The 21,175-nt window shown below is 40.2% G+C and overlaps 1 long non-coding RNA gene across 1 annotated transcript; it reads left to right on the top strand.

The window, feature by feature from the left end:
- The first annotated feature begins 329 nt into the window (after window positions 1–329).
- On the top strand, window positions 330–19,935 carry LOC131110634 (uncharacterized). Its single transcript, XR_009120928.1, has 4 exons — window positions 330–460; window positions 17,067–17,270; window positions 17,368–17,420; window positions 18,903–19,935. It is a non-coding gene; the product is annotated as an uncharacterized LOC131110634 (long non-coding RNA).
- Window positions 19,936–21,175: the final 1,240 nt, after the last annotated feature.

Here is a 21,175-nt window from a genome sequence, read left to right as displayed (position 1 = left end):
AGATTTCTCCCCCCGGGGAGGAGAATGTGCAGAGTTGACCCCCCCCCCGAGTGGCCACCCGTTGCATTCCTTTGAGTGCTCTCCATCCATAATAGCACTTCACCGCCACTTTCATCTCTCAGCACCAAGCAGACAGGCTCCCCAATTCCCTGTCCACTACACTTGTCTCATGGTAATATTCACCAAGTTATCAGGATCTCCAAAATGCTAATACATTGTGTTTATAGTGATAATCTGAGCCAAGTGTCCAAGTAAAGGAAGAAACCTTTAAAGTGGGTGAAATCATACTTTACTTCCTGTTTGTTGAAAGGCTAGCATCAGTGGATAAAAGCCCACTCAGAAGTCAGGATGTGTTTTTTTTTTCCCCTCCCATTGCTAGCACAAGGAATTGAGCATCAAAAGGTTCAGAAGCGTCAGATCTTGGACTAACACTGACCTCCATACGGACTGAAAAAGAAATGTGAGTGACAGCACACCATTTTATGATTACATGCCTGACAGGCTGCGCTCATTGAAAAGCAAGGGGACAGATGTTTGCTCTCACTCACATGCAATTATGTTATGACTTCATGAAAATGAGAAATTAATTGAAAATGAAATGTGGGGGAAATATATTTTCCTTCAAATACTGTTTGTGTATTTGCTGTAATGACTGGCAGGCATAGCGGAGTCCATTTTTCATATTATGTATTAGTTTATGTTTGGTGTTCATTGAAAATAATCAGCACTATTATAAATACTAGAAAATTCCCGCGGAAATTTTGATGGGCTTGCCACCTGTGCTGTGAACCTCGGGCCCGGTGTGCCAATGGCTACCATGCTAGCACCTAGCAAGAAAGCCTCAAGTACCGAAAAGGTTGATGCAGTCCCATAGTGTCTCCACATCTTGCCATGTGTCTATTTGCATTTAGACATTAGTAAATTAGCTTAAATGCTAACATGCTAACGGCTACCATGCTAGCACCTTGCAAGACAGCCTCAGGTCCCGAAAAGTTTGGGGCAGTCTCACAGTGTCCCCACATCATGCCATGTGTGTATTTGCCTTTAGACATGAGTAAATTACCTAAAATGCTAACATGCTAACAATCACCATGCTAACACCTAGCAAGACAGCCTCAAGTCCAAAAAGTGTCCAGGCAGTCCGATAGTGTCCCCACATCATACCATGTGTGTATTTGCCTTTATATATGAGTAAATTAGCTAAAATGCTAACATGCTAATAGTCATCATGCTAGCACCTAGCAAGAAAGCCTCAAGTATCGAAAAGGTTGATGCAGTCCCATAGTGTCCCCACATCTTGCCATGTGTCTATTTGCATTTAGACATGAGTAAATTAGCTTAAATGCTAACATGCTAACGGCTACCATGCCAGCACCTTGCAAGACAGCCTCAGGTCCCGAAAAGTTTGGGGCAGTCTCACAGTGTCCCCACATCATGCCATGTGTGTATTTGCCTTTAGACATGAGTAAATTAGCTAAAATGCTAACATGCTAACAATCACCATGCTAACACCTAGCAAGACAGCCTCAAGTCCAAAAAGTGTCCAGGCTGTCCGATAGTGTCCCCACGTCATACCATGTGTGTATTTGCCTTTATATATGAGTAAATTAGCTAAAATGCTAACATGCTAACAGTCATCATGCTAGCACCTAGCAAGAAAGCCTCAAGTACCGAAAAGGTTGATGCAGTCCCATAGTGTCCCCACATCTTGCCATGTGTCTATTTGCATTTAGACATGAGTAAATTAGCTTAAATGCTAACATGCTAACGGCTACCATGCCAGCACCTTGCAAGACAGCCTCAGGTCCCGAAAAGTTTGGGGCAGTCTCACAGTGTCCCCACATCATGCCATGTGTCTATTTGCATTTAGACATGAGTAAATTAGCTTAAATGCTAACATGCTAACGGCACTCACATTCATACCTATGGACAATTTGGAGTCGCCAATTAACCTAGCATGTTTTTGACCACGCATGCACTTGCAAACTCCACACAGAGATGGCTGAGGGTGGAATTGAACCCTGGTCTCCTAGCTGTGAGGTCTGCGTGCTAACCACTCAACCACCGTGCCGCCACTATATTTTTATATTTAGGGATTTTTATGTGGCCGTATGAATGTGAGTGTGAATGGTTGTTTGCGTATATGTGCCCTGTGATTGGCTGGCGACCGGTCTTAGTGGATGGATGAGTTCTTCTGCTATCGGATTGATAATATCGGTATTCGCCGATAGCGGTTAAACTACGCATTTTTTTTTGAAGACGAAAGTGTCCGACAATCTTCTAGCCAAATCTAGCATCTGCTGATGAATCATTAAAAACAAACTACAGCTATTGTGTGTACTATTCAAGTAAAGAATAAATTATGTAATATTACAGTACAGACATGACATAGCGACAGAGTTTCACGGCGCAGAAACACTTCCTGCACTTCCTGCTCTCCACCCACCTAACACCAATAAGCAACAATATGTTAAAAATAGTCTAGAAAGCTAAAAAGGACCAGGGGGAAATTGTATACACACGGTGACATCTGTTTCCCGTAATTTAAATATAATATGTATGTATAATACATATAATAGGATGAAAGGGCAAAACGCAGAAAACAAATATACATGACAGGCGTAAGCCGTGATGGATGCATGCAGGAAGGTTTAGGACGATGCGGGATGCAGCTATCTGTGTTTCAAAGGTAGAGGATTTTCCACCTGCATTCATGTGACACTTTGACAGTTCCAATCCCGCCTTATCTGTCTTCTTTCTCCTCCTCGCCTCATCCTTTTTCCTCTTACCTTTTACCGTCCATCACCATTGCCCGTGCCGGTTTCAAAGGTCTTTATATTTTAATTACACTCCAATTGAGGTTCAATCCCAAGTACATGCATTACAGGCTATACTGTACTTTATGTAGGTTTCATTCAATTATTCATGAGGGTTAAAGTGGACCTATTATGCTCATTTTTCGCCCCTTTGAATAAAGGTATGGACTCCAATAGAGCAGCTACACACAATAACATGCAGCTTTCTAGATCTTCCAGAATCTGTATTTCGTTGGATTTCCAAAACATTCATTCATTCATTCATTTTCTACCGCTTTTTCCTTACGAGGGTCGCGGGGGTGCTGGAGCCTATCCCAGCTGTCTTTGGGTGAGAGGCAGGGTTACACCCTGGACTGGTACATATAGACAAACAACCATTCACACGCCAATGGCTACCATGCTAGCACCTAGCAAGAAAGCCTCAAGTACCGAAAAGGTTGATGCAGTCCCATAGTGTCCCCACATCTTGCCATGTGTCTATTTGCATTTAGACATGAGTAAATTAGCTTAAATGCTAACATGCTAACGGCACTCACACTCATACTTATGGACAATTTGGAGTCGCTAATTAACCTAGCATGTTTTTGGAATGTGGGAGGAAACCGGAGTACCCGGAGAAAACCCACGCATGCACGGGGAGATCATGCAAACTCCACACAGAGATGGCCGAGGGTGGAATCGAACCCTAGTCCTCCTAGCTGTGAGGTCTGCGCGCTAACCACTCGACCGTCGTGCTGCCCGATTTCCAAAAGAGTCTCTTTTAATTCATTCAACCCATGGCCCGCCTCCATGCACGGCCACTCTGCAGTGATTGGTCACACTCCCAAGTGTTCCCGAAGACTTCTGGACTACTGCCGAATCTCACTTTCTAATTCTAAGTTGTTACATTAAGTATGTCCTTCTGACTCGAAGTAATGTTCGAAAGTCATCAGACTTGGCGGATAGTCCAGCTTTGCCAAAATAGTCCGATATTTTTCAAGCCTACAGCTTGTATCTGAGCACGCCCGTATAAAGAATTCCAGTTCACTGTGACATCACAGAGAGTCGGTGTCGGAAAAAACAAGCATTCACAGCCAAAACGTCTTTCAGGGCTCACTTCCCAAACCTCATTATTTGAAACTTTGGCATAGTTTAACACAATAACACAACATTCTAACAACATTTGTAGGTCAGAAAAATGGGAAAAAGCATAACTGGTCCCTTTTAAGCTTGCCTGAGGGCAAAACACACACATACAATTAAATGAATACAACAGAAACACTACAGGCTTATTTTCTCACTGTAGACACACAAAAAAAAAATCATATAATCATGAATTTGAGAGAACATGCAGTTCGTTATTTTGCAAATAATGAGGAAAAAAACATTATGCTTTAATTAGAGTGAAGTCTGTTTTCTTTCACTGCTTGGGAAGCAAGCAAGCTATGATTGCAACTGCGATTGCACTGCATGTTACTGAAGCAGCATCTTATTTCATATTTTGATTTTTATTAAAAAACTGCTTGTTTTTCCACTGAATTAACAAGATGTACCTGCACCTACCGTGCAACACACTGATAATGTGCATCGTAGCTGAATTACATGTCCTTTGTATCCTTAGAGCACACATCCATAATTTGTCTTTTGGCTGTCAAGAGACTGGCAGATAAGAAAGTACCAATACCAGACCAATTACAGCCAGCAGATCATATGTCTGCTGAGAGGCCTCACACACACACACACACACACACACACACACACACACATGCGCACCCCCCCCAGCACGCACCCATTCACACACACCTGCCACTCCAGGCCCAGCTTCCTCACCACAGCTGGAGCTGCACATCACAAGCACTCTCCTTGAACCCAAAACTTGAATTGCTCACTCTTGACCGCAGATCTGTAGGTGTGTGTGTTTTTTTTTTTTTTTTTCAGAACCAATCCACAAACACACTCTCGCACACGCAGACTTCCATGACCTGCGGGCACAACATGGATTTCCAGACCCCTCAATGCTGTACTTTGTTTGGAAAGCAAAGACACAAAGAGAAACGGATAGATTTTCTTTTAATGGTGAAAAGACCATCAGGGGGCTTATGTCTGGATTTGAAGCCCCGGATAGCAAGTTATTGAAAATGACAGCAGGTTGAACACAATGGCTGCCGTGGATTACTGTGTGATCATCACAACAGCACTGCGTGTGTACACAATGTTCTTAGCTAAGCACAATTGTCCTGGTGACACCGGAACCTTGACTGCGTGAGTGTGCACCCAGGAGCTATACGCCGAGGATGCAACGTCGGGATCCAGAGTCTGTCATTTGCAGGTCAGAAAAGTGGAGAAATCATAATATGTTTGAAGCCACGACGAGGTTAGAGAAAAATGAATAAGAATCCATCACATTTTTATGGGGATTTTTTTTTAAAAATCAAACAAAGAAACCACCAATAGTTGGTCTGTTATTATGGGCTTGCTCTGTCTATGGGGCTTGCATTACATATTGTTATTATGGGCTTGCCCATATTGTTATTATGCCCATAATAACAAGCCCATATTGTTATTATGGGCTTGCTCAGTAATGCAAGCCCCATAGACTGCTGTCTATGGGGCTTGCATTACTGAGCAAGCCCATAATAACTGACCAACTATTGGAAAATGAATAAGAATCCATCACATTTTTATGGGGATTTTTTTTTTAGTTATTATGGGCTTGCTCAGTAATGCAAGCCCCATAGACAGCCCATAATAACTGACCAACTATTGGTGGTTTCTTTGTTTGATTTAAAAAAAAAATCCCCATAAAAATAGACAGGAGTCTATGGGGCTTGCATTACTGAGCAAGCCCATATTGTTATTATTAGACAGCAGTCTATGGGGCTTGCATTACTGAGCAAGCCCATATTGTTATTCCTTGTGATGTTTAGCTATTATAATATCTTAATCTTCCCATTTTTGCGCGCGTAATGCGGCCAAAACCGCAAGAAGGACCCCCACACATGTTACACCGCCGGAATCCTGACGCTCAGGACTACAGCGGTATTTATTTTTTTGGAACGTTTTGTGTAACCATGGCGATGCTATTCACCAAATCGTTCAAAAATGGGCCACTAGATTAGGTACACCTGTTCTATTTTTAGAACAGCCACATTCCAGGAAAAATGAGAATTTACAGACCTTTCACAGCCTTGTACCTCAGCCATACGGCCACGTAGAAACGTGATTGACGGCTCATTTTTGAGATAAACTTCTCAACTCTCCCTGTGGCTAAATGCTAATTGCTATCATGTTAGCATTTAAGCAAATTTACTCATGTCTAAAGTCAAATACACACATGGCATGATGTAGGGAGGTTATAGGACAACCTTGGCACTTTCTAAACTTGAGGCCCTCTTGCTAGGTGCTAGAATGATGACTGTTAGCATGTTAGCATTTTAGCTAATTTACTCATATATAAAGGCAAATACACACATGGTATGATGTGGGGACACTATCGGACTGCCTGGACACTTTTTGGACTTGAGGCTGTCTTGCTAGTTGTTAGCATGGTGATTGTTAGCATGTTAGCATTTTGGCTAATTTACTCATGTCTAAAGGCAAATACACACATGGCATGATGTGGGGACACCGTGAGACTGCCCCAAACTTTTCGGGACCTGAGACTGTCTTGCAAGGTGCTAGCATGGTAGCCATTAACATGTTAGCATTTAAGCTAATTTACTCATGTCTAAATGGAAATAGACACATGGCAAGATGTGGGGACACAATGGGACTGCCCCAAACTTTTCGTGACCTGAGGCTGTCTTGCTTGATAGCCGTTAGCATGTTAGCAAATACACACATGGTATGATGTGGGGACACTATCGGACAGCCTGGACACTTTTTGGACTTGAGGCTGTTTTGCTAGGTGTTAGCATGGTGATTGTTAGCATGTTAGCATTTTGGCTAATTTACTCATGTCTAAAGGCAAATACACACATGGCATGATGTGGGGACACTGTGAGACTGCCCCAAACTTTTCGGGACCAGAGGCTGTCTTGCAAGGTCTATATGTGCCCTGTGATTGGCTGGCGACCAGTCCAGGGTGTACCCCGCCTCTCGCCCAAAGACAACTGGGATGGGCTCCAGCACCCCCGCGCCATGGCAAGCTAAAACTCAATTCTTAACCCCTGACATCACTTCCTGTCTGCCACTTACTCTCCTCCCCTAGGAAACACATTTATAGCAACACACAAGCATGTCTTATTTATATTTGACATAGTATATGACGTAGTTACTTCAGCCTTTTTGTATCTTTAACAGTTTCCACTCTTCTGGTAAGATGTTGGAGTTCATCCATGGGAATGTTTATCCATACAAGCTGTATTTGCCGTGTTGAGTTGATGTGTGGGAGAACACAAAACTCACATTCACACCAGCCTTTTGCAGGTCCAATGGTGACAAAACGAGTCCTCAGCTTACACATCCAAAAGGTTGGGACCGTGCTCATACGTACAAGCTGAAACAGCCTGTTTGCAAGAAGGGGGGTTTCAAACCTACGCAGACTGGCTTGGAGCATCTCACAGACATCTCAGCCCAATCAGTGAACTTGATTGTAATTAAAGTCAATGAGCGATGCAGATTAACTTGCATACATTTGAACGACCAATTCTCGAAATTGCAAGCTAAAAAGCAAAGGGGTCAGATTGCAGATCAAAATTTATAATCAATTATTAATTTATTTTCAGTCCTTCTGTTGATTATCATTGTTCTTAATTCGTTTTGCATATATAGAGGCAGCACTGAGTCTTAATAAATAATGTGATATTCTGCAAAAATAATCCACTTAAGTCAAAACAATAAGAATGCATGTTGAAGATTACATTATTTTGATAAACTCAAGTTATATATCATTCATATCAGCTTCTGTATGACATATGAGGAGTAGTACAAGATTTAGTTTTTTTCACAGTGCTATACAGTAAAAATGGGGAGACCATATTATGACCAAAAACCAGGACCGGCAATGAAAGAGTCAGACTCTGACTTTACCCAAAGACGCCTCAAAAAAATGTTGATTTTGTTAATACTTGGGTTGTTTATATTGTTTATTTTTCTATATTGTGTATTTTGTACTGCTTAACTGACTCTGTAGTCTTGCTGCTGTGCAATACAAATTTCCCCACTGAGGGACGAATAAAGGCATATCTTAATCTTAAAAATATACAGTATCGGTAAACCTCGGATATATCGGAAATTCGCTCACAACGGACAGATAAAAAAGAACCAATTTTTCTGTAATGCATTTCCAATAAAAATTCATTGCATATATCGGATTTTTTATAACGGATTTCGCCTATTTCGGACAAAATCTCCAGTCCCGTTCCAATGCATTTCCATTAAATTTCCCTCGCATATATCGGATGGCTGCATCGTGGCGCTCCGATTCGCCGAATCGTGACAGGCCGCTATACGACGTCGTTTGCAGCGTTTGCAGCGTTGCCTGCGCGTCCAGGTACATTGGAAACATAGTCAAGGAAGTGCCTTTTTATAACGGATAAAATCCGATTTACGCATATACCGGATATAAATCCGATATATGCGTAAAACGGACATTTTCCGGTATACGCATATAACGGATTTCGCTTATATCGCACAAAACCAGTGGGAACAATTGAATCCGATATATCCGAGGTTTACTGTATAAACTTTAACCAAGACACAAACTCCACAGTTCTAAAAAGAGAATGACACAGGAACCTGAGGTCAAATGACTTATCCAGTTTTAAATGTAACTAATATTTTCGGAAAAATGTGCCCTCCAAATTCGCAAACCAGTGTTCTACATGACAATTAAACAAAAAAAAATACATATTCTGCTTATTCTTTGGCTTTTTGGCAAGAATTCACCCACGCTACAGTCTCTCAGGGATGACGTCACGTTCTGCAAAGTGCCCTAATGCCGCTCAAATTAATGACTTAACCCTTGTATTATGTTACGGGTCAATTTGACCCGTTTCAGTTTTTGTGTTGACCAAAGTACTTTTTATCCTTTCTGTTTCTTCATGAAATTTTGTGACTTTTCCTCATCTAGGGTCACTAACACAAAAACTGAAACGGGTCAAATTGACCCGTAACATAATACAAGGTTAACTAGCATGATTTGTTAACAAATCAGTTTTTGTGTTAATGACCCTAGATGAGGAAAAGTCACAAAATTTCATGAAAAAAAAGAAAGCATAACCAGTACTTTGGTCAACACAAAAACTGAAACGGGTCAATTTGACCCGTAACATAATACAAGGGTTAACAAATCATGCTAGTTAACCTTGTATTATGTTACGGGTCAATTTGACCCGTTTCAGTTTTTGTGTTAATGACCCTAGATGAGGAAAAGTCACAAAATTTCATGGAAAAAAAAGAAAGGATAACCAGTACTTTGGTCAACACAAAAACTGAAACGGGTCAAATTGACCCGTAACATAATACAAGGTTAACTAGCATGATTTGTTAACAAATCAGTTTTTGTGTTAATGACCCTAGATGAGGAAAAGTCACAAAATTTCATGAAGAAAAAGAAAGGATAACCAGTACTTTGGTCAACACAAAAACTGAAACGGGTCAAATTGACCCGTAACATAATACAAGGGTTAATGAAAAACAACGAAAACCAGGACATTTTCATCAACATGTTTGGTCACCTGAATGAAGTAACTTCCTTGATATGAAAGAAATCCACTTCAATAGATGTGACCTTATTTTTAACCAAAGTACCTGGTACTTGAGGATACCAGCGACAACACAGATTTTAGCTTTGTGTGCCATGTCAAGGAAAAACACGCTCCACTCCACTGCCCATCTTCCTTGCACAGATATGGGTTGCTCAGCTTTCACCTAATGTTTATTCCCCAGGGAATCCTCTCCTTCCTGCTCAAGTTGAGGTATTTTCTCCTTCTGCACCTTTTTGGTTACTAAGCATCCTCACACACAAATAACGACTCAACACAGCAGATTCGTTCGGGAGTGCAACAAAACGATCAAAGCCTCTTCAGTCAAAGAGTCGGTGCGAGCTTGCTGCGTTAACACTCTCTCAATCTTAGTGCACATAACAACTAGCGCGCTTTACGATAGTTCTTAGCGTGTCCTTCAGAATGAAGGTTACGCTACAAGAATGTGATGAAACCGTAAAACTGACAAAACTGCTTATTATTCCAATTATAACAGGAACTTAATAGCTTTTTGGGCTTAGCCGAAGAAGGCAGATGTCAAGATAGGAGACAATGCAAAGGTTAAACTATTTCAGAGGTCAAATAAGTTGTGCGCTAATTCTGGTTTTAAGCTTGATACCCCTTTCTGTTCTGCATATTGATGTGTTCATGAACTCGACAGTGGAGAGAGAATTGAAGTGTGCATGAGACACAAACAATTAAGTATACTTAATATAATATAACGCTTGATTATACAAAGTAAAAAATATTGCACAAAGCTTCCAGCGTATACCTAAAAGGATCAATCAGTATCCATTGATGAGAAGTACAGTAGGTGGCTCTTGTGGGTTGAGAAAATGAGAAGTGCAATGCAAACAAAGCGTGGATGTTACCATAGCAACAATACAAGCAAAACAAGGCTTTCCATAGGCATGATGCATGAATAGATGGTACTTGTTGAGTGCGCTCGCTCTCTCTCTCTCACACACGGAGAACATACAAACTCCACACAGCGAAGACCAAGCTTGAATTTGAACCCAGAACCTAGAACCACCCAACCATAAACTTCAACATCTCCACTGTCTCCACATTGTTGTCAAGATGCTACTCATGAAAAAACTCAAATTAATTTCATTAGAATTAATGAAATTTACACAAAAAACATTTAGTCAGCACATAGTATATACCAGGGGTCTCAAACTCAATTTACCTGGGGGCCACTGGAGCTAGGGTCTGGGCAAGGCTGGGCCGCATCAGGTATTCCAGAAAAAAAAACAACAAATATTTATAAAAAAACAGAAAAATATACAAACTTTTTCAGTGCTTTGGTTCCGATTTTCTACAATAAAAGCTCTGATAAAACATTCCACTGTTCTCAAATATCTTAATTTTTATTTTTCTGCACAAAATAAGATGAAAAATAAATAAATCAAGAATAAAGAAAATCAATCAATCAGTAATAAATAAATATAATAATAATAATAAAACGGCAAATAATAAAAACTTAAGAAACCACATATAGTTGGTGGGTAGGCAAATTATTTTTTTCAGATTAAAATGAACAAAGCATTATTAGAGCCCTGTAGACATGACAAAACACGACTATAGTCACATTTATACTCTTTTTATTTACAACATATTGCGCAACTGCAGGGTCTTGAGACACATGCTAACTCGCAAACTAGACAGCTAGCGACCTAAACGGTAGTCTTCAAGTTATTTCCTTTGAACTTAAATAGCCAAAAACTTACCACTTCCACACGGATAGGGAGGATAACTATTAACAGTTATTTAACCTTTAACATGAACATTAATCAAATGTAATAATTTTTTCTGGGTACATGATACCATACAGCATCCATATCAAAAACGTACCACTTCCACACGGATAGGGAGGATAACTATTAACAGTTATTTAACCTTTAACATGAACATTAATCAAACGTAATAATTTTTTTCTGGGTACATGATACCATACAGCATCCATATCAAAAACGTACCACTTCCACACGGATAGGGAGGATAACTATTAACAGTTATTTAACCTTTAACATGAACATTAATCAAACGTAACAATTTTTTCTGGGTACATGATACCATACAGCATCCATATAAAAAACGTACCACTTCCACACGGATAGGGAGGATAACTATTAACAGTTATTTAACCTTTAACATGAACATTAATCAAACGTAATAATTTTTTTCTGGGTACATGATACCATACAGCATCCATATCAAAAACGTACCACTTCCACACGGATAGGGAGGATAACTATTAACAGTTATTTAACCTTTAACATGAACATTAATCAAACGTAATATTTTTTCTGGGTACATGATACCATACAGCATCCATATCAAAAACGTACCACTTCCACACGGATAGGGAGGATAACTATTAACAGTTATTTAACCTTTAACATGAACATTAATCAAACGTAATATTTTTTTCTGGGTACATGATACCGTACAGCATCCATATAAAAAACGTACCACTTCCACACGGATAGGGAGGATAACTATTAACAGTTATTTAACCTTTAACATGAACATTAATCAAACGTAATATTTTTTTCTGGGTACATGATACCATACAGCATCCTTATCAAACTTGCACGGGCCGCACTAATATTAAACTTTCATATCAAGGCGGGGGCCTCAAAGTAGTGTCCTGCGGGCCACATTTGGCCCGCGGGCCGCATGTTTGAGACCGGTGGTATATACGATCTGCCGCTTTTGTTCTTGACACAAATGATGCGCGCAAACGCAAATTCATAGTGAATCGTCAGCCATCCCCCCGTGGCCCCAGTGTGCAGCACACGTCACATGCAGGCTTTTCACACAGTCTGTTGGACAGAGCAGTCTGGCACACAGCATATCTGTTTAGTTACTTTATCATGCCATGAAGTGTTCCTCACGGGACGGTAACACTTGTCAGAGTGCATATTGTAAGAAGAGTCAACACGGCAAGCACAGGCTCCTGCTATGATTTTCGTGACCTTTCTGGAATATGCTTCATTTAAGACAGAGCGTCTTTTAATAGTGGCCTTAAAGTCTGCTTCTTTTTTTTTTTTTTTATAGGAGCAGAAAAGCAGTCAGAGACAATTAGCATCAACGTGCAGATGTACTTTGATATGGACGTTTCCTATAAACTAGCACGTATATGAAATCATCCCAAATTGCTTGAACTTGTTCTGCTTTCTGATACCAGCGTTTTGGGCTTTCTAAATCCAATATTCATATATTTCTAAAAGAATGAAAAGGACGCAGAGGCCCTAATTACATTAGGCCCACTACTCTAAAAGAGTAATATTATTTGACGTTTGACTGTGGTTACATTTTTCATTCCCTCCCACATGGTACGAATCAATTAGCTGTTGCGCTTAGATTCCTCTAACAAGTGCTCGAGGCTGCACTGAAATTCATGTCTGTGCCAGGCAAGCTCGCTTGAATGCTGCATTCGAGAAAACTGAGAACTTGGAAATTTAAAAGGGGACCTATTATGCTTTAAGCACTTTTCTGATCAATAAATGGAGTTAGAATGTTATATTCTCGTGTTAAACGATGCCAAAGTTTCAGATAATGAGGTTCGCGCATTTGGAAGTGAGCCCTGAAAGAAGTTTGGGATGGCTCAAAATCCTCTGTTTCAAAAGGCGTGGTAAAATTGTCCCTTTGTGATGTCACAGAGGGGAGTACTTCCTTATGTATAAACTCTGACCTTGCTAGCAATGCCTTAAAAGAGAACGCCGCATTTGTTTACAATTCCTAAAGACGCCACCATCAGGCACTGGTACGGATACTGTAGAAAACCTAACGCTAACATGCTAATGCTACTTACCATTGAGAGACGTCTTGAAGTAATCTCTCTTTTTGAGAAACTTCCGACTGTCCAGTCTTTACTTCTCGATCGAATTTGGCATCCAACACATAAAGTTATATGTTAAAAGTGGACATTTAAAAATTTAGCAACTCCGCTAAAGTTAGCAACACAAACCGGAACTCTTTCTATGCACTCGGGAGTGTCTTTTTTTATTTTGCTACCACGCACAGAAAAGAGTAAGACGTGTCAAAGTCTCACATCCCGAAAAAGTACAGTTTTCTTTAAGTGACATGGGCCAGCACTACTGATTCTGAAGGCCTTGGGCAGATGAGATTGACATGGCTACATTGACACTGAACTGTATTCAGATTGGACAAAAATCTAATACACACATATAGTACTAATATGTACTAGAAGCAGAAAATTAAGATAAACTATTGGGAATTAATTTAATGGAACAAAGGTTTAGGCCAGCAGAGAAAGCTTTGCTGGCCCTAACGGAACACCACTGGCGGAAACTATTCTTCATAAAAAATGGTGTGTCAATATACTTTAGCATTTATTCATTCTGTAAATGATAAAATATGGTAAATACTACCAAAAACAATATCTCCTCACACAAACAAAACAAACCTTATTGATTTTGAAGTTGTTACTCATGATCAGAGCATTGTAAGAATATTTTCTACGTCCTCAAATACTCGAACAGATTCAAATTAATTCATTTCCTGACCCTACAATTTAAGTTGCATTCCCGATGCACTGATTAATTAATTGAATGATAATTAATTTGAGTGCAAAAAACAATAAAATTAACAAAACAACATTGATTTACAACCTCAAACATGAAGCACCGGAGTGCCCGCTCAAAGAAGGGTTCCAGCAAAAATCCATCTCCATTGGAGCTAAAATAACCCACCAAGGACACAATGGTTCCCCTCCCACTGTCCCGCTCTGGTGTTATAACAGTGGGGGTGTGTACACAATGAAACGCAGCAAAGGCAGTAATGCAGCAATCAAGCCATAAAAGGTAGTACTTTCTGCTGCTGTCCTTCCAGAGCCATCGCGGCCTGATGAGAGCCTTGTGTGGGTCACTGCATGACTCCCACAATGGCGGCCATTAAGTGCACCATGTTGAAGAGATAAATTATAAGCGTCATTTTATAGTAATACCAGAAGAGCACATTGGCAATTGGTCGGCATTAGGCGCATTAGGATATTTGGTTTTAGTCCTCAGTAACCTATCAATTAGGGGTGGGAATTCAACATTAGGCTGATATTTGCCATGGATAATAACGATTTAATTTAATTTGGAGTCGGCAATTAATATCGAACCCAGGTCTTCTCAATCTCCTGACTGTGTGTCCAACATGAAAAGGATCTATTATGCTAATTTTTCGACCCTTTGTATTGAGTTGTAGACTCCTATAGAGCAGCTACACACAATAACCCGCAGAGAAAGCATTTTAGATTTTCCAGAATCTGCACCTATTCCAGCTGTATTTTCGTCAATTTGTGCTTCCTGCCAAAACGGTTTGTTTTAATTTATTCCACCCACATTCCACAGTGCTTCCTAACGATGACACATATGGGTAGCAACCTATCAATTAGGGGTGGGAATTCAACATTAGGCTGATATTTGCCATGGATAATAACGCTTTAATTTAATTTGGAGTCAGCAATTAATATAACCGGAGAATCGAACCCAAGTCTTCTCAATCTCCTGACTGTGTGTCCAACATGAAAAGGATCTATTATGCTAATTTTTCTACCCTTTGTATTGAGTTGTAGACTCCTATAGAGCAGCTACACACAATAACCCGTACAGAAAACCTTTTAGATTTTCCAGAATCTGCACCTATTCCAGCTGTATTTTCGTCAATTTCAATTTTAATAATTTATTCCACCCACGTCTCACAGTGCTTCCGAACAATGAACCATATAAGCAAGCCTGTCCCTCTGTGACATCACAAAGGAGCCGTTTTACCACGCCTTTTAAAACAGAACGTTTCGAGCAATCCCAAACTTTTTTTAGGGCTTACTTCCTAATGCGCAAAGCTCATTATCTGAAACTTTGGGACATGGTAATACAACATTCTAACTACATTTATAGGTCAGAAAAATGGATCAGAATTGTAAGTCTCCTAAGCTAAGAAATATGAGAAACTTTTATCATGAAATGAAGATTCATTGTGTCTTGGATTTGTTTTTAAACTTTTCAAAGAAGCGGGATTATAAATTATTTCAAGTACAGATCACTTCCTCCATTACCTGAAGTAAAATAAAGTGTCACGGATGTCGTTACTTTTTCTATTTGCAGGTAGTTTGTGCAACTTCTTACACCAGCTTTATCTGAATGCCTGCAGGTTCCCTGAATTTAAATGTGCCGTTTGTATCTCTGCTCTATGGCGAGGTTATGTTAATTGACTCTCAGCATGTGGTTTTGTGCCTGTCTAAGATTGCAAAAAAAAAAAAACAGACTTTCGCCTGTCCGTTCAACTGTGTCTGCTTTTTGTTTCCTCCAGCTTAGACGTAAAGTTGTTCAAAGCTGCTTTCTCCACCAAAAATGAAGCCATAACACTTTATTAATGCAGCATTGCAATGCATGTTTAAAAAAAAAAATTATGCAGACTGGAACACTAATCAACCAAACCTAGTATGATGCAATTATGGCATGTAAAACCGAGGTTAAGCTAATTCAGGTCATTTAATCAAATTGCTGCGCAGATAAGGTATTAAAATGAGTAAAGCTATGCAAATATAATGTACAATGATCAAGATTTATATAGGTGGTTTTACTGATCAACATAAGAAGCTATTGATGCATGGCAGGGGTCTCAAACACACGGCCCGCGGGCCAAATGTGGCCCGCAGGACACTAGTTTGAGGCCCCAGCCTTCATATGAAAGTTTAATGTTAGTGCGGCCCGCGCAAGTTTGATATGGATGCTGTATGGTATCATGTACCCAGAAAAAATTATTACGTTTGATTAATGTTCATGTTAAAGGTTAAATAACTGTTAATAGTTATCCTCCCTATCCGTGTGGAAGTGGTAAGTTTTTGATATGGATGCTGTATGGTATCATGTACCCAGAAAAAAATTATTACGTTTGATTAATGTTCATGTTAAAGGTTAAATAACTGTTAATAGTTATCCTCCCTATCCGTGTGGAAGTGGTAAGTTTTTAGCTTTTATAAGTTTAAAGGAAATAACTTGGAGGCTACCGTTTAGGTCGCTAGCTCTCTAGTTTGCGAGTTAGCATGTGTCTCAAGACCCTGCAGTTGCGCAATATATTGTAAATAAAAAGAGTATAAATGTGACTATAGTCGTGTTTTGTCATGTCTACAGGGCTCTAATAATGCTTTGTTCATTTTAATTTGAAAAAAAATAATTTGTCTACCCACCAACTATATGTGGTTTCTTAAGTTTTTATTATTTGCTGTTTTATTATTATTATTATATTTATTTATTACTGATTGATTGATTTTCTTTATTCTTGATTTGTTTATTTTTCATCTTATTTTGTGCAGAAAAATAAAAATTAAGATATTTGAGAACAGTGGAATGTTTTATCAGAGCTTTTATTGTAGAAAATCGGAACCAAAGCACTGAAAAAGTTTTTAATAAATGCCTTTTTTTGGTTTTTTTTTTTTGGAAAACCTGATGCGACCCAGTCTCACCCAGACCCCTTGAGTTTGAGACCCCTGATGTATGGTTTATGTTTATGCTGATTAAGGTCCACACTCATTGTGCTCCTTCAGTACAGGCAATAAAAGCTCCAGTGTTTTCACCAAAGCGACTGCTCGGCTGCACTGCCACATCTGATGCATCATCCCACTGCAACAGAGGAGATGCTGGATGAGCCATTGAGTATCACAGGGACAGATTGTACGTTAAAACCATTCGGACTGGCTGCCGCTTCTGGTTTTCGTACACTGGTTGATAGCCGAGAGATGGTGTGAAAGGTCAGCATATAAAAATCAAAGCCTTTTTCTTGTCGTGGCGCCAGTCAGCTACATTATGTCACCTGTCAGTCCGACATCTTGTCTTGTTTCATTACAGCAACACTTCCTGTTTGGAATTACAAGGCACCAGTCGCAGCAGATTCAGGAACAGTAAGCATTATATCACAATCAGTGTTTGAGTGGGGTTAATGGAGCCCAGCCATGAGGGGAATTGACATCATCCTGCGTCTGAATGGTCATAATATGGCCGTGTTATCCGACAACCAACCATGGGTACTGGAAACAGAATCCCTCAGTACTCCAGAACCATCTGCTGCAAGCTGAGGTGTCACCATAAGTGATACCTCTGAGTGATAATGTGATATATAGATATTTTTTTATCGATTCATTAGGGCCGTCAAACAGAAATTCCCTTTAACGTCACAATTTTTTTTATCGCACATCCTGTTTGACCCTCGGCGAACACCATAGTTTGAGGAAATCCAGGGGTGTGGCAAATATTGGGCAGATATTTTGAGCAGGTATTTTGAATGTTGAAGTTTAGCTTCGGGCTGCACGGTGGATGAGTGGTTAGCGCGGCGGCCATGCAGCGAGGAGACCCTAGTTCGATTCCTTTCCTCCCACATTCCAAAAACATGCTAGGTTAATTGCCGACTCCAAATTGTCCATAGGTATGAATGTGAGTGTGAATGGTTGTTTGTCTATATGTGCCCTGTGATTGGCTAGCCACCAGTCCAGGGTGTACCCCGCCTCTCGTTCAAAGACAGCTGGGATAGGCTCCAGCAACCCCCCGTGACCCTCGTGAGGCAAAGTGGTAGAAAGTGAATGAATGAATCTTCGTACTACATGTTCTTCTTCTAATATTTGGACTTTTTTCCCATAATATTTCTTATATTTAACATTCCCAAAGCTACTGTAAATGTAGGTTTAGTCGGTTTATCATTATATTACAACTTTATGGCAACTTCTTTAATATTTCAACTTGGGTTAATTGGCGACTCCAAATTGTCCATAGGTATGAATGTGAGTGTGAATGGTTGTTTGTCTATATGTGCCCTGTGATTGGCTGGCGACCAGTCCAGGGTGTAGAAGACAGCTAGGATAGGCTCCAGCACCCCCCGTGACCCTTGTGAGGATAAGCGGTAGAAAATGAATGAATGAACGAGTTCTCCTCTTATATTGTGTGGAAGTGGTAACTTTTTGGCTACTTATTTTGTCTTTCCCCACCCTCGGCCATCTCTGTGTGGAGTTTGCATGTTCTCCCCGTGCATGCGTGGGTTTTCTCCGGGTACTCCGGTTTCCTCCCACATTCCAAGAACATGCTAGGTTAATTGGCGACTCCAAATTGTCCATAGATATGAATGTGAGTGTGAATGGTTGTTTGTCTATATGTGCCCTGTGATTGGCTCGCCACCAGTCCAGGGTGGACAGCTGGGATAGGCTCCAGCATGCCTGCGACCCTCTTGAGGGCCTGGAACCGATTCATTGCAATAAATAAGGAAGGACAGTATATCTTATATTTAAACCAGTGCCTCTCAAATAGTGGGGCAGTGGTACTTTATATGTTTGTGCGGACCTGCCAACATGTACACATTTATGCTTCACAATTCTCCATTTTGTTGTATTTTCTAGGTTCTATGTGATCTGTGATTGGCTGGCGACCAGTCCAAGGTGTCCCCCACCTCTTGTCTGAAAACAGCTGGGATAGGCTCCAGCACCCCCGTGACTGAATGAATGAAGTTTAGCTTCAAAGCCCTGGTAGATGGCTTTCTTCTCGATAAGAGTCAAGTAATTTATATCTACTATTGTTGTGGGTTTACTACGTTGACTCTGAAATGTCAAGTGAAGAAAGAGAGCGTACTGGAGTACTACAAAAATTGTCCTTTTTGGTTTTAATTATTAGCCGTACAAAGTAAATGCAATGCAATTCATGAAGGAGATGTCAAAAAATAATGTTATAATGTATCTTAATTGGGATATCTGTCAAACGAGTACATACTTTGCATGCAGAACTCATGATAACCAACAGAAAATATGATGGATTACATCTAGTAAGTGGCAATTCCATAACAGTCATGACATTTTGCTGGCTTTTTGTGAGTTCTTCCTCCAGAGGTATTCTCTTGAATTGAATTTACATGCAGGCTTTGCAGTAATTATCTCAGAAAGAGAGAGAGAGAGAGAGTGAGAGAGAGAAAGAGAGAGAGAGAGCGCTTTAATTGGATATTTGGCCCCTCTGGATGTGGACTGAACCATGCAGCAGCATCATTAGAATCTCTCATCAGGCTCTAATTTGAGCCCTGAATGGCCACTCCCCACTGTGCTCCACACACTTGAAAATGCAGGAAGTCTCAGATAAAATATTTTATTGTACAGCTGCTGTTTTTATTAGTAACGTACTTTTTTTTTGGGTCACATTCCGGGTTTTGGTGTATTCAATCATAATCATTTACTATTGAGTCAAACCATATTGTATCATTAGCGTTCCTACAGACTTACACATACTGTATACTGTAAATACAACAGCAGGACTGAATACACCCACACCTATGTTGTCCATACATATATAAACAATTAAATTACCCCCAGCGGTTGTCCTACTTATTGCCAAACAAAGCGAGCTGTAAGGACGATTCTCGCTGCTGGTTGCAGACGACGCGGATCAGACCCCCTCAAGCTTGAAGAACACGACTCAGATGAACCCCTGTCAACTCCATTACCTTGCTGATGTGATATGACCTCATGACCTTTGAATGAACACACTTTAAATCCACCAAAAACTCCATTAAGGATATCAGCGACAGCCGTCAAAGTTGAGGGAAAATATATTTGAAGATACGAAAAAAGGAGTTGAGAGTCTTCACGAGTTTTCCAAATGCATTTATTCTGCATACTTATTGCAAAATTAGTTTTGAATCACGATACAGTATGCAGACACTTTCCTTGAATCATTATGCTTCAGGTCAGGCCAGAGCTATGTATCAGTACAGTCGATACGTGCACATGAAAGCACCATGCCATTGTGCACGCCTACCTACCGTGTACAGAAAGGCCAAACCCTGCAGGGCGAAGCCCATAAGTAGGTCAGAAAAACACACCAATTGGGTCAAATGATAATCTTACTCCTGGATAAGATTCCTTCAAGAACTGCAATGTGTGTGCGTGCATTTGGGTTCATTTTAAAGAGGCAATTCTTAAAGAAATTGGAGAAATTGTGAAAAAATTGTTAAAAGTGTTCGTGTTCTCCCTGGACAACTATTGTAACGGAATTGGATTTCTTTTATGACTTTGGGAAAACAAATTTTTTATTTTTGTGTTTATCTCAACAGCGTTCTTGCAGCCCCCTTTCTATTTTCTATGCCGCTTATCCTCACAAGGGTCACGGGAGGATGCTGGAGCCTATCCCAGCTGACTTTGGGTGAGAGGCAGGGTACACCCTGTTCTGGTCGCCAACCAATCACATCGCATATATAGACAAACACGTCAAACTTACAATAAAAATTCATGAAATATATTATATATTTTTTTCAATGTTACATTTGCTTATACATTTGCATATGACTTTAATTTTGGATTTTTGGTCCAAAAAAAGTTTTTTTTGCTCCTCCTTCAAAAATAGGCAATCGTTTAGGGTCGCATTAATTAAAAAAATAAAAAAAATAATAAAAATAAATGTGATGGCTGCACGGGGGACGAGTGGTTAGCACGCAGGCCTCACAGCTAGGAGACCCGAGTTCAATTCCACCCTTGAAGTTGGAGTTTGCATGTTCTCCCCGTGCATGTGTGGTTTTCCTCCCACATTTCCTCCCACAAAACATGCTAGGTTAATTGGCGACTCCAAATTGTCCATAGGTATGAATGTGAGTGTGAATGGTTGTTTGTCTATATGTGCCCTGTGATTGGCT

Source organism: Doryrhamphus excisus, chromosome 23 (assembly GCF_030265055.1).
Source record: "Doryrhamphus excisus isolate RoL2022-K1 chromosome 23, RoL_Dexc_1.0, whole genome shotgun sequence".
In the NCBI taxonomy this organism is placed as follows: domain Eukaryota; kingdom Metazoa; phylum Chordata; class Actinopteri; order Syngnathiformes; family Syngnathidae; genus Doryrhamphus; species Doryrhamphus excisus.
This window is presented reverse-complemented; position numbering and strand designations above follow the sequence as displayed.